General features: G+C 36.7%; 1 protein-coding gene across 7 annotated transcripts in view; it reads right to left on the reverse strand.

Moving 5' to 3' along the window:
- The window catches only part of LOC144027399 (uncharacterized), a 103,313-nt gene extending 102,373 nt beyond the window's left edge, over positions 1-940 (reverse strand). For 6 of the 7 annotated variants that reach the window (XR_013285452.1, XR_013285451.1, XR_013285450.1 and 3 more), the window contains exon 1: positions 677-940. The gene's annotated coding sequence lies outside the window, so the exon portion shown is untranslated. The remainder of the gene's footprint in view (positions 1-676) is intronic. The other variant, XR_013285448.1, reaches the window with a different exon arrangement.
- Positions 941-12,266: the final 11,326 nt, after the last annotated feature.

Consider the following 12,266-nt stretch of genomic DNA (forward strand, 5'->3'; position numbering starts at 1 on the left):
CTGCTTTTGGTCTCAGCGTGTCAATTTTTCCCCATTCATCTAATAAATACCTAATGAATATGAATGTTGATTTTTTTTTTTTTTTTTTTTTTATTTTGCATGATGGCAACAATAAGCAAGGCCTCTCAGGAATCACCATTTAATGATGTCAACTCTTACCATCTGCTGTTCAAAAACAAGGTGAGGACGTCCAAAAAAAGGACACATGACTCTGATTAATATCACATTGATGAAGATTAGCTGTGATTAACGAACACCGACACAAGATTAACACGTCAACGTTTCCCATTTCATATTCAGATTTTGTGCTGTTCCAGCCTCAGAAAGAAAAAAAAAACAAAGCGACTAATCATAATAATGTCCCGGGCAGACTTTAATAGATGCATTAGGATTGATAGACCCCTGGGGTGAATGGGTTACTGCTCATAAAGCAGAACCCGTCTGACAATGAGATCAGATAATGTTGCAGGTTCATTGAAGACAGCCAAGTCATAATTCAGACACAAAGTAAATAGTCGAATGCATGGATAGTCATCTGGGCAAGAATATTATTATCGAATGTGACATGACATACATTTTTTGTTATATTTGTTGCTTTCAAATATAGAAACACATACACATACATATGGTTTTACTTTTTGTTGTGTGTGTGGTGGTAATAAAAAAAGAGACATACGTTTTCCAGAACCTGGCGTTGACTCCCTAGTAAGCAACAGGAAGTACCGAACAAACAAACACGTCCTCCTTGGGAGCAGCAACCAGCCAACCTGTAGGAGGCGTAAACTACGGCATCCACGTTGGGTTAATATTAACACACTAATATTACGGAATATGCTACACTTTTCAACACCCATACACAAATATTATTAAATATGCACAAGCAAGCATGTCCACACATACAAAATGAATGTAATCAGGCCAAGTAAAGTGTCCAAAATTGGCCAGCGAAGACAGTGAGAGTCACACAGCGGGGCCAAATTGTATGAAATAATGTGTGAAGAATAAATGTTGAAATAAAGTTCAAATGGCATGTGTGCGCGTGCGCGCGCGCGTGCGCCAGCTGCTGTTTCATGGCAGATTAAAGCCTCCTGTGGTCAATTTGCTCTCCCTAATGTCAGGTCCCCTCCAACAACTGGAATGACTGGTAGCCTAGCAACCGTGGCCACAGCTAAGGGAAGCGCGACCATGCATACAAAATCCACACTGCTTAGGTGTGTTTATGTGCATTTTCTATTCTGAATGTAAATCCACGACGGTCACGCTGAATTTGCCAACGTGTGTGAGTGTGCGAGAGAAAGAAAAAGCAAGAGCAGAAGAAAGAAAGAAAGATTCTATCTGTCTGTTTGGTGAGGAAAAACAAAACAAATCACATGCATCTTAATTCCCATTTTCCCTTAAGTTCCTCTTTTATGACACCATCTTGCATACTAAGAAACAACGTATCCCTCTACAGCTTTTGTCTCCAGGTTCACTATCTTTAGTTAACTTTTTTTTTTATTATTATTAAATAAAATGTTTAAGTTGTCCTTTAGGTCATTATTTTTATTAGCACTATATTACATCCTAATATGTACTTTTATTAAAACGGAATTGACTGGATAGTTCTATTTATGTGTCAGGTTGATACACCATGTATGACATTTTTGAAAATACACAAATGAGGAGACAAAACAAGGCCTTTTGACTCATAAACGAGTAGAAATGTGTGCAGATCACATGCATTTGGCCCAATGACACATATTCGCATCTCTCCTCTTTAATGGAATTCGCTAACAAATGGTCACCGAAGGAGGTGGGGAAATAGCAACAATGACAACAATCAATTTACACCACTGCAAATGTCTTTTATTATTCAAGGTGTCTCAACCAGAAAACTTCCCCAGTCAGTCGTCTTTGAAGTTTGTTTACCACCTTGGAACGAAGTTCCTCTCTTCCCGCAGCAACTCGGAACAGATGTCAAAATGTTGAATAAACGCTTTACAATTAATTCTATGTAAATAATAAAACAGTAAATATGGGATAATTTATACATAATAAATCTGTCATTAGGCTATCTGACTGTTTGTAGATGCTTTTATAATAATAGAAAATTGCCATTAATTTCGTTAAATTTTTGAGAAAAATGCCAAAAAAATAGGATATAGATCTTTCATTGTTTTGGGGGAATAATTGTATAGTATGTATGAAAAATACAAATGTTATTGTTACTTAGCATCTGTATCAGTGACTACTTGATGGTTTGGGTCATGAATATATCCAAGAAATGCTGATTGAGTACAAACCCAGCAGGGCTCTGAGATCTACAGATTGGGCCAACTAGTGGAACCCAGAGTTCGAAGCAAACATGGTGAAGCTGCATTTAGCTATTATGCTGCACACAGATGGAATAAGCTACCAACAGAAGTGAAGTCAGCCCCGAGTGTAAATGCTTTTAAATCCAGGTTAAAAACTTTGCTTTTTTCTTATACCTTTGATTAGGGACTTTTAAACAGCTTTAATTAAGTGTTTTTTTTTTAAATTATTATTATTTTAAACTTCCTTATGTTAAATGTTTTAAAGTTTGTTGAATAATGTTTTAAGATTGTTATTGTATGTTCTTTTTAGTAAATTTTGTAACCTATTTTCATTTATTTTTCTTCCTCTGAATGTTAACTACTGTTTCTTGATGCTTATGTGTTGTCTTTCCTTGTGTAAATCACATTGAGTTGCCTTGTGTATGAAATGTGCTATACAAATAAACTTGCCTTGCCTTGCCTTGCCTTACTTAAGAGTTGAGTACTCGTACTGGTATACGTCTGGGAAAAAAAGTGGAAACGAACATTGCTATTCATGGCTATGCTACGTTTTACATCTGGCTAGCTCACCCTAATGGTTACAAATTGTTATCAAAACAGCCACCTAGCATGCGTCTGCGATTGTGCTTACACTTTGAGAAAACAAACAAATAATAATAAAAAAAAAAACATTGGCGAGGGGGAGCCATGAGCCAGCACGACTAGATTACATTAGCAAGGCATGAGGCCGTCGGAAGGTCAGTGAATCACATAGCCGTTCAATACAAGTCAGATGACACGAGCTGAGGTGTCCCAGCTGACTGCCGAAGAGCTCTCGCGGTGCTGACAGAGGACGCCGCCGCGTTGTCACACCTCAGCATGCCGTGTCCATGCACAAGCGAAGCTGCACGCGGTGTAAGAATATTTTGCTGAGCTGGGAAGTTACTTCATGATAACGCTCACGCTATTTTGAGACCAAGTTGCAGTAGGGAATTTGCATTAGGGGCATATGACACCGTGTCCCATCAGAGCCAGCAGATGGCACTGTGGGGAAAAGGTTTGTTATTGTGAAATTTATTTTGGTAGGGTGCAACTTCCTGTTTTTGTTAAATTGATGTGGTAATTGATGTGACTCAGTCAGTTTTGACAATATTTGTGAGGATATGACTTTAATTTATATGTTTTGTAACGTGGCCCTTTATCATTATTATTATTATTATTATTATTATTATTATTATTATTATTACACTTGCTTTATTCAACGATGAAATAAGATTGTCATGCTTTTTTGACTATTAATATATAATTAATAAAAATAGTTACAAACACAATGATTGAAACTTATTTTTGGAGGTCCATCAGCAGAAAAATAAAATAAATGAATAAATGAATTAAATACATTTAATTACCTTCTGTAGCTGGGTTGGGGCTGTGGGATGGAATGGTTTGGGGGAAGGGAAAAAAAAGAAAAGATATCCAGAAGCATATTTTCTATGTATGTATTGTTTATGTCATTTGTTATATGTCTTCCAATAAAAAAAAAAGTTATCAAAAAATAAATAAATTTAATTAAATTGAGCCACTTCAACATATTTGACGACCGTCATGGTAGCAAATAAAAAAACTAATAAGGTATCACAAACTGTAGCAGTTTTACGCAATGCTAAAAAATCATTGAACAAAAATGCTTTGTTATTGTTGTATAATTCATTGATTGTTCCATACCGGACTTATTGCATTGAAGTGTAGGGGTGTGCAGCCAAATCCCACACCGATTCCATCTTTCTTTTACAGAAACGTGCAATTCCTGTCGTTTGCGGCTGTGGATACAGAGACCACACTAATCCATTATTTATACAACTAAAAACTTTAAAATGTAAGGAATTGATGGAGTTTAACCGTCTCAAAATAATGTTTAAAGCCCATCATGAAAATGTACCAGTTAATATACAATTTAAATTAAAAAAAGAGAATGTGAGTATAAATGAAGAGGAACAGATATTAGACAATCTGGATTATAAAACAAAATCATCCTAGTCTATGTGTGTCTTTAAAAACTTGACAAAAGCTCAATTACTGGAAAAATACATATAGCACAAGGACATGCTGCTTAATTATATGGAATTGTTATATTGAAAACATCTTGACCGGACGCTGTCATTTATTTTGTGTCGATTATTTTTTGTTATTGTTGTTGATTGGGGGCAGATAACATAAGTTGTATTTCTTTCTTTCTCCTTTCATTTTTCTTTTTTTTTTGAAGAATTAAATAAAAATTGAATTGAATTGAAATATGTAACTGACCATTTCACCATTATAATGACTACAACTGTTTCTGACTTACAGCAAAATGTGTTAGCTTTATTGCTAATAGTGTCAATATTTTTAAACTGCTCAACTGAACATGTTACGTGGAAGTAAAACGGCAAATGATTAACTAGTTAGAGCACATACCATAAAATTGGAATAATTTTGTTTCAAAATATTCAATTCCATTAGTGGAATTTTCCTGGTGTGTAACCTGGCTAAGTGGTTGGTGCCCCATCGAAAAAAAACAAAAAACACACCACTATAAATCAGATTATTTGAGAGCAACGTTTCCCCTCCAAAGCACATCCTATTTTAGCATGAAAAGAAAAAGAACCTTCACGTGCTGAAGGTTTGATGCGCTTTCTAAAAATCAATTACCACTACACCTGCTAAAGTGCCATGTCGCGAACGAAGCAAAAATTCCGAGTGTCTGTTATGTCTTTCACAGATCACATTGACTTAGGTATGCTCGCTCTACTTTTAATGGGCAGCACTTACAGTAGATGAGTAGTTTGGCACTCTTAGCCCATTATACTGTTAGTGGACACAAAGTGCAAATCAGGTGGGTCAAAGATTTTAGTGTGCTCCGTCGGTGGAGTGCACCACTCGGTTGGATTCTAATTAACCTGCCGTAAAAGGAGTGACAAGTTGGGTCTCTTCCAATGAAATGTAATAAGCGTTAATGGTAACATTGGTCATTAGTAGGAATCATACCACACATGGTCATTCATAACGCATAGAAATGTCTCCGAAAGACTGATTGATTGATCGATCTATTGATTGATTGATTGATTAATCAGCACAAAATAATCAGGAAATAAAAAATCAACAGCATACTGTAAATATTCCATGCTGAAATTGAAACACCATGTACTGACAGTTGGAGGTTGAACGACGTAAGATTTTTTGGAGTCGGCTGTAATGTGACAAGTCAAAGTTGAAAACGGTCAACACTACAACGGCTCTTTTTCAAGATTCGTTTTGTTCTGCAACCCTCTTTTCTCTGATTAAACTGTGGAGCAATTTGGGAAAAAAAAAAAAAAGATTTTGAGTTACATTTTCATGCTGATTAAAACTAAAATTGGCATGCTAATTCCATTTTTTTTTCCTAGCAAGTCAAGTTTTTTCGACACAGCTTTCCATCCAGATAGTTAAAATTCCACCGATTAGCTGTAGTAAGACTGTAGTAAGAAAAGCTGATTATACAATTGGATTCAACTACAGCTGGGTCAGAACTATCAACATCTGCAAAAAGAAATCTAGCATAATGGAAATTGAGAGTTGGTAGCCATATGCTTCTTAAAAGCGTAATAGTGTTTTCATATTTCATTGTATGTCAAGATTTTTTTTTTTTTATACAAGCACATAATAAAATTTACATTAACATATTTTTTTTAAGAAAACAGGGATTGATGTTGTTGTGAGTTCAAGAACTCACAACAACAGAGAAAAACTGAGATTTTTGAATTCTGCACCCAAAAATGAAAAACAGCTATCAGACCTAATGCAAACAACAAATTGTGTTCTTCAGTGTAATTTTAAAATGAGCGGCGCAACCTCGACCAGCCTATTTTCATTCTCTCTGACCCACATGGACATGCTAAAAACGTGATTAGTCGACTTCTAGTTTGAAGCAGAGAGGTAAAGTCAACTATAATCGGTTCAACCCCGACTGCCGCTCTGAAAAGGAGTAAGAAGTTGAAAGTTACTTCGATCCGACCCCTCCATCATGACCTAATAGAAATCCTCCAGTGCAATGCAAAATGCATACATACATCATATACAGGCTACAGCACATGGCCTAACGCTCCCTCACTGCCTATATCTGCTGCGTGAATAGATGCCATGACAGGCAGGGTGAGATCCATTTTTCAGGAAAAGATGGAACTATTTATGAGATGACAGGCTGCTCACACGAGACTGTTCACATCTGTGTGCATGTGTGGAATCCTTCAAAGCAAGGTCTTCCATATGATCTCATACAATGAGGTGAAAGGGATGCATTATTTAAAAGTGGCGGTTTCTCAAAGTGGAGAGAACATGACATCAGGGTGCGATGCAAAATTAAAAACTCAAAAGTTACACATGCACAAATGCATTTCCCCCCCCCCCACATTCTGTAAGGAAAGTTTGTTTTCTTCCAAAAGTCTACTGGGATAGGATTCAGCTGACCTGCATTAATCGAATATCTTAATGGCAAAGGTTTGGGGAAGGATCCAAATGCACAAAGCGAGGCCAGAAAAGGCGTGGACAAGTTGGGTGCAGAAGGACTTCAAGCCCGGCAAACATCAGAAAAAAAAATAAAAAATAAAAAAAATTACAAACCCCGATTGAAATGTAAAAACACAACCAAGGTAAATAATTTCAAAATTTTCTCCACCACTATTGTGACCTATGTTCAACTAATTGAAAAACAAACAAACATTGAATGCAACTAATAACTAAGAAATGAGATGATGTGGTTGCACAAGTGTACACACCCTCTTAAAACTGGGTATATGGCTGTGTTGAGAATTAACCGGTCACATCTAAACTCATGTTAAACAAGAGACAGCGTAGAACAGCCATCTTTGATGAATCTATAAAGCCTTGTTTTTGTTTTGTTTTTTGTTTTTTTGCTTGAAGGTTTTGTGTTAACACGGACTGATTCAATACTAAAGACATATTCATGTTTTTTTTTTCTTGTTTTTTTTTTTATAGTCCAGACATTCAGTCCCAGATCATCATCTATATATTTTAACAATTATTTTCAAGTGCTAGGGCAATGGAGGATCTGAAAATGGCTGGTATAGAATGAGATGAGAAATATTATACAAATAAAAATAATAATAATACAGAAATTACATAGAACATTGCCATTTGTAAGGTATAATCCGGTTCAATGTATCCGTACAAAAGAAGAATTTAGTTTGAACTTTCTTATGATAATCCAAGTTATTGAACTACACTAGCGCTGGGTTTAAAAAAATAAATAAATTGGATAATTGATATTGAATTGATTTTCCTTTTCGAGCCGAATTGATTATTTTAATATCTTTTTCCCTCATAAATGCATAAAAAAATAGAATTTTAAAGGCCGATTTTTTTGTATCTTATGTTTTCTTGAAATTTATTGTTCACATGAATTTAAAGTGGTTTTTTTTTACATTTATGAAAGACCTGACATATTGCAATTCATAATATTTTTAATTTATATTTATAATTATTGAATTAGAATTGCCCGCAACCCTTGTGAGGAGAAGCAGCTAAGAAAATGGATGGATGGATGTAATTAGAATTGTGAAAATAGTTTCATCTCATCCCTGCTGATGTTTTTAAGCAATTATAAACACGTGTTACTTTTATTAATAAACAAAATTGGAATTGAATGTTTGTGAAGTTTTTATCATATCCTTGATACTTAAGAAAAATTGATGTTCTATATTTAATATCGGATCAAAGTGAAGTGAATAGAATCGAATTGGGAAAAAAAAATCGAATCGAACTGAACTGAACTTTGGCCTACATTTTACCAATCCGTTTGAATTACTTTATCAACGCGTTTGAAGACGTTCAAACAACTTTACCATTACGTGCGTGACTTAACCAAAACGTTCAAATGCCTTTACTAAAATGTTTGAATGACATTCGTCGAGTCCAAACTGTTTACTCCACATTGCCATGTCCACGCTTCCGTAAGTAGACAGTGGTAACCTTTTGAAACAGTCCCGGTGTCACAATAGACTGCTCTTAACTCATTCACTCCCAGCCATTTTCACAGAAGCAATCCCGTTCGATCCCGGCTGTTTTACTGGATTTTGACAGATTTTGAAAGACGCACAGAATATTGTGTTCAATTGCTATAAAAGCATGGAACCTACCAAAAGAAAGATTAAAGTCTCTTCTTTCATCAGGAAAAAAAAAAGTATGTTTCTATCTGTTTCCGTTTTGCAGCAACTAGCATTAGAAGAGAGCTAAGTTTCATCAGTTTTCACAAATCTATTTAAAATTGTAAGTAATTGAGCTTTTTTTCTACATGGCCCTGGTTGATCTCCTTTGCTCTGCTGCCACCTGCTGGCCGTTTGTGTAATAACTACCATTTCTGCAACCGTTCTTTGCAGTTGAGAGGCTGCATCAAAGCCTTCTGTATGCTCTAGCATTAAAAAAAAACAAATAAACGTATAAATACGTCTTTGGGACACTTAGAACATTAAAAAACGTATTTATACGTTATTGGGAGTAAATGAGTTAAGCATCGCGACCTAACTTTGTCCATCCGAGTGGCCGTGAACATCCAAACAAACTTCAACTTGGAACGGACACATTTTCACCAACAGTCACGTCCAAGGGGCGGCTTTTGTGCAATAGTTAAGTTTGCGAGTGTGAGTCAGTGCGTCTGCTGATAGCAGCATGTGGCAGACGTTGCGATCGAGGGTGCGTGCGTGCGTTTGGCGGGACAGAGCATTGCTGGAAAATGGAGCGAGGACGCTAGAAGCTGTTGGAAGGAGATGATTGGCTTCAGAACACGGTGGCCCCGTGGAGACAGATGGTTGGGTGGCGGACTCGCCGAGCTGCAATCACCCACTCACACTCGTACAATATTTGGCTTTACCGATGCTCGCGTGCGCACAACAACACATGCACACTCTGGAAGACGTGAAAAATCTCCAAGCATGCGCCGACGTAGAGTTTTAGGCAAACGTCTTTGGCCAAGACAAGCTTTGTTGTTCTAATGACCTCTTTCACAGCAGTCATTTGAACACAGTTAAACAGTAAATATTAGGGGTGGGAATTGCCTAGTACCTGACGATTCGATTCGTATCACGATTCACAGGTCACGATTCGATTCGATACCGATTAATCCCGATACGAATTTATAAGTCGATTGTTGCGATTTTTTTTCATTCAAATTTAGAAAATACTAATCAGTAAGCTTGTAGAGTGTAAGATTTATATGAAAATGTATTATTTATTTATCTGAAAGATTTATTCAGTCTTATAGAGGTTGTAATTTGTTTCATGTTTGAACAGCATTGAAATAAAATATTAAGGCTTAATGTTCCGTTCATATAACATTCTTCCATGCTTAAGGTGTGAATCCTAAAAAAAAAATAAAAAAAAAAATAAAAAAAAAACCAAAAAAACGATTTTTCCGATTATTGAATCGATTCGAGAATCGCGCGATGTAGTATATATCGCCGAATCGATTTTTTTTTTACACCCCTAGTAAATATTGTAGTAGCGCACACGCTTTGCAGGAAAGAAAGCGATTACAATTTTGACTCGGTGGTTCATGGGCCACATTCAACACAAATTTGAGAAATAGCATGCAAGCCATACACACTCCAGTGCCAGCGTTTGGCAATGATTGCAGGGGGGCTTGCCGCGCGTCTCCCTGAGCAAACAGCAGGGGGGGTCGGAGGGGGCCCCGCTGCCTCCGCCAGCCAACAACAGCACCTCTCACTGTCACCGCCACCATTATCACAGCCATCAGCGTCCAAGCGACAAATAGCAGCAGCGCGCTTGACATGGAGGCGCACGCCAAAAGCAAACATGCAAGGCGAGACGGCGGAAATGTCATCACAAGCGGAGAGAATACATTTCTGCTGGGGAACAAGTCAAGCAGGATTGATGCAGGCCCTGGATTACATCTCACTTTGGCTACTTAAGGTCCAAGCGGTGACTTTGCACTAACAGAGCCCCCTATAAAGAAGATTTATGCTCTACTTAAGTGCTTTGCCAAATGAGTTTTGCAGTAAATATACTTTATGCCTTTGTTGTGCTGACTGCAATTTTTTTTTCTAAAGGCTTCCATCTTCTACTGCAAAGAAGTGAGAGTTGCTTCCACTTTGGGATCAATGTATCAAACCTAGACTGGGGATTTTCTATCTATCTATCTAAGAGCTGTCAAACAAAATTTTTTAATCGGATTGAACACATCTTAGAATTTTGATTAATCACGATTAATCGCTTAATTAAAAAGGCTTTTGATCAACATTTTTTTTGCCTGCTCACCTGTTGTCTTAATTATTTCGACATTTATGAATGTTATGTGGATGTCGTCAACATTTTTTGATCCACTGCATAATGTACAATGGGAAAAAAAAAATTACCCCAATAATTTGACATGAACAAATACTCTGAATGTCATACGCAAACATTTATTAAGTGCTTTACTTTTATGTATATAGTTATGTTTATTGCGGCCGGGTATTGCCAACAACTTCACAATACAATGTGTATCACGATACAGGGGGGTCACAATACGATACGTATCGCGATACAGATGTATCCCAATATATGGTCAACAAAGCAATACGTATTTGCTGGCGATAAGCCAGCAAAAATGTTTTTGTTAGCAGCTCTTCTGGTTTCCTAACAAGCGGCAAACCTGGTCTAAATGTGCAGAACTTTCACAGACACAGCGGGAAACTTTACAAATAGGCATGGGCCAATATGAGTAAAGATATTAAAGTATTAAAATTACAGCTCTAAAATGTGCTTATTTGAAATATTTGGGGAAATAAAAACAGCATTGTTTTCATTATATTTATTTTTTAAACTAAATATAGGAAAATTGGTACTTTAAGAAACATGTGCCTGTTAAGTTTTAATTTTTCTTTCTTACACAGTGTCCAATCACTTATTTTTAGAACAGACGTGAGTGGGCGGGACCTATAAATGTACACTTTTTTTTTTTTAAATTTAGTAAACTGCAAGGCAGCAGTGTCTCTTTTTTCTGCTCCCCACACTACCTCCTCCTGCTGCTTTGCAATTAAACGCACATGCATAGTTTGCACGCACTTAATTGAGACAATTAGTTTCAGAGGCTGCTGTAGCGAACTGCCTATTTACAAAGTAACGTGCAATATAGATTATGACGCCTGTGTATCGATACATGTATCGTAAAGAGGACCGCAAAGATATATTGGCGTATCGATTTTTGGACCACACCCCTAGTATATATCGAGATACGTATCAAATCGTCTTTTATTGGAGAGAGATATGTTAGAAGGAAATGTCACATTTACAGTATTGATAAGTTCACTCACTGAGTCAAACTGAATTGAATCATTTTGCACCTCGTGTATCAAAAACCGTATCCACAACCATCTTATGTGAAGATATTTAATAATTATATTATATTACATATATATATTATTATTATTATTTATATATGTATATCAGAGGTTCCTGACATGGTCAACTGAATATGACATGATGTGATGAATTCCTTCCACTTTCCCATATTATTCCAACAGAATTAAATACTCGGGAGGCGCTCTGTGCCAGTGTTGGTGAGCAGGTGACACAAATGGGCCTAATAAGCTGTGGATCCCATTCAGGAAGTTGTCAGAGCGCTCTCCTGGGAAGTTTGCGCGTTCCAATGCGACATTTCCAGCATTCTCAAATCACACAGTTCTTGCTTAGGGGCGACAATCTGTTGTCTGTTGCCCATGCCGCGACGCATTTCATGCCATCATTAGCGGGAATGAGCAATAACACGAGCCTGGATCGAATGTGAAAACTACAAATTGACTCGTTTTTAAACAACACCGCCTATGGCTTGTTGAAACAAAATGGAATATTTTGTCTTATTATTTGAAGTTTTTTCGAGTGTGATGAAAAGGGCATTGAGTTCATATCACAACTCGACAACGAGTCACTTGATTGATTTGTTTGGCACAAATTTAACATCAGATA

Source organism: Festucalex cinctus, chromosome 10 (assembly GCF_051991245.1).
Source record: "Festucalex cinctus isolate MCC-2025b chromosome 10, RoL_Fcin_1.0, whole genome shotgun sequence".
NCBI classification, from domain to species: Eukaryota; Metazoa; Chordata; class Actinopteri; order Syngnathiformes; family Syngnathidae; genus Festucalex; species Festucalex cinctus.